Genomic DNA, 2,256 nt, shown 5'->3' with positions numbered 1-2,256 from the left:
GTTCTCTCTTCTTATCTATTCCTCTGCTACTTGGTTCCACTATCTCTTTCATTTTCTCTCTCTCTCTCTCTCTCCCTCTCTCTCTCTCTCTCCGTCTCTCTCTTTCCCTCTCTCTCTCTCTCTCTCTCTCTCTCTCTCTCTCTCTCTATCTCGCCCGCTTTCACTCTAATCTTCTATTCATCAAAGCACATCTAGCCATCATCTGCACAATATTGGCTTGTTAAAAGTAGGTATTGCTTCCAAACGTTATCATTGGAATTATACCTATATTGGACGTGACCGTGAGGATTCAGACACAGGGTACTTGATTTAGGAGTTCGAGGTCGCTCCCCCTGAGGCGAAGGGATACAATATCATGTGTAAATTGTGCCCTCTCGACTCGGGTTCGAGGAACCTGTGTCAGAATCTCCGCAAGCTCAATAGGACTCGAAGAGAATACTCTGGGCAAATGATCATGGAGTAGAATTAAAGATCATAAACTGTTTACCAACTTGCTACCTACAACGCGCTTACAAATACCCCAACATACCTGCGACTATACTGTCTTTCCGCTTAACTAGTCTCCATACTTGTCTTGGTCCGATAGAAAGGGCTAACGCCAACAATGTCACCTCAGCAGGGATTGTACCCACCATTTCGGAACTTCACGGTGACCGTAAAGATGGTTCCAATAGGGAACGGGATAGTGGGTGCCCACATCCTTTGTCACTCATTGGAGCAGGACAAACACTAACATTACTTAAACGCAATCCCTCTTCATCACTCAGCACCACAATTATTTCTAAAATAATCGCCGCTCTCAGATCAATGTCTTACATTTACAATCTTGGAATTTCTATCTGCTGTATCACTTATTTGACACACTAAGTATGTAAGTAATACACTATTGGACATTATCATACGCACTTTTTTCGACTAATCAGATAGAGTCAATGTCATATAAATGGGCAAGGTTTTTTTTAAAAAAGCTTTAAGTCAAACTTGCAGCACCACCACCCCAACCCCCCACCCACACCCTTAAAAAATCAACAAAGCAAAACACCCCCCCCCCCCACTCAAAACAAACCCAACCTTAATGTTCCACCAAACCTAGGCTAACGTGAACAACACCCGTTATTCCCACAATCCCTTTGAGTCATAACGATATCGATAAAGGATCTATCACTTTGATCTGATCAGTTTTATTCGAAAATAATCCTAGTCGAAACTTTGTATTTCTAAACACGGTTTAAACTGTGTTCAGGGTATCGATTTAATGAAAGAAACTGATCTTATCTGGAAATGTTTATTTTTAGTTTATAGTGGTTTGTTTTAGTAGTTTTAGTAAGAGATTTTGCATCATCTACAACACGGGGGCTCTCGTGGCCTAGAGGTTGAGGTGTTGGCCTCTCATTCAAGAGGTCCCGGGTTCGAATCCGGGTAGCGACCGAAAAATTTTCTTCTCTAAAATTGTCTCCTTTCACCTTTTTTCCTGCTCTCTGGCAATGTTATGTTGTCTGCTCTCATTTCCACTTTCTGCCCCCTCCTCTGGGCTCCTGACTCTTTCTGCAGCCTTTCTACTGCTACTTCTTGGCTCCTCCCTACTGCTGCCTTTCTGCCACACCCGTGATCTTCTGGTAGGAAAGATCTACACCTAGCCTTCTCGGACAAGGGCGAAAAATCTCGGAGGGCCCGTGTGCAAGTTGCGCACGTTAAAGATCCCTTGGTGGTCTAAAATCAATAAGAGTAGGCTTCGGCCTCCACACGGGCAAAATTCAAAATTTCCTACCAACTGAAAATATTAGGTGTGCCCCGCACGCTCATGTCATATGACCTTATGCAGTTGCGAGCGCCGTAAAACACTTTACAAAAACAAACAAAAAATCTACAACACAAACAGGTTATTCACTAAGCAAAGTTTAGAGGGGTTTAGGGAGATTAACATAAACAACAAAAAATGAAGGAGGGGGTATACAAGGCGATAAATGTGGAAATGGAAAGAGAGAACAAACTACCCAGGATGGATTCCAAACTACTAGACGTTATTGTAGCATGTATAGAATAATTACTTTACTGAGCTATGCACATAGTCTGTCCATGTCAACGTCATCGCAGGATCTGATTCCCTAGCAGTGGCAATGACTAAGTGTAACTGAAGGAACAAACTCTGATAGAAATGTCAGCAAATGTTTTTAAAAAGTATTAATTTTTTGACTGAATACAAGCCCACATAAACATGAACAACATTTATTACTTGGAAAAATCAAGATGGACATA

The 2,256-nt window shown here is 41.9% G+C and overlaps 1 protein-coding gene across 1 annotated transcript in view; it reads right to left on the bottom strand.

The window, feature by feature from the left end:
- LOC106012316 (guanylate cyclase 32E) overlaps positions 1-2,256 on the bottom strand; it is a gene marked incomplete in the record, with an annotated part of 115,447 nt that overhangs the window by 48,974 nt on the left and 64,217 nt on the right.

Source organism: Aplysia californica, unplaced genomic scaffold, assembly GCF_000002075.1.
Source record: "Aplysia californica isolate F4 #8 unplaced genomic scaffold, AplCal3.0 scaffold00014, whole genome shotgun sequence".
In the NCBI taxonomy this organism is placed as follows: Eukaryota; Metazoa; Mollusca; class Gastropoda; order Aplysiida; family Aplysiidae; genus Aplysia; species Aplysia californica.
Note: the sequence above shows the minus strand (reverse complement) of the source record. Positions and strands in the feature narration are given on the sequence as shown.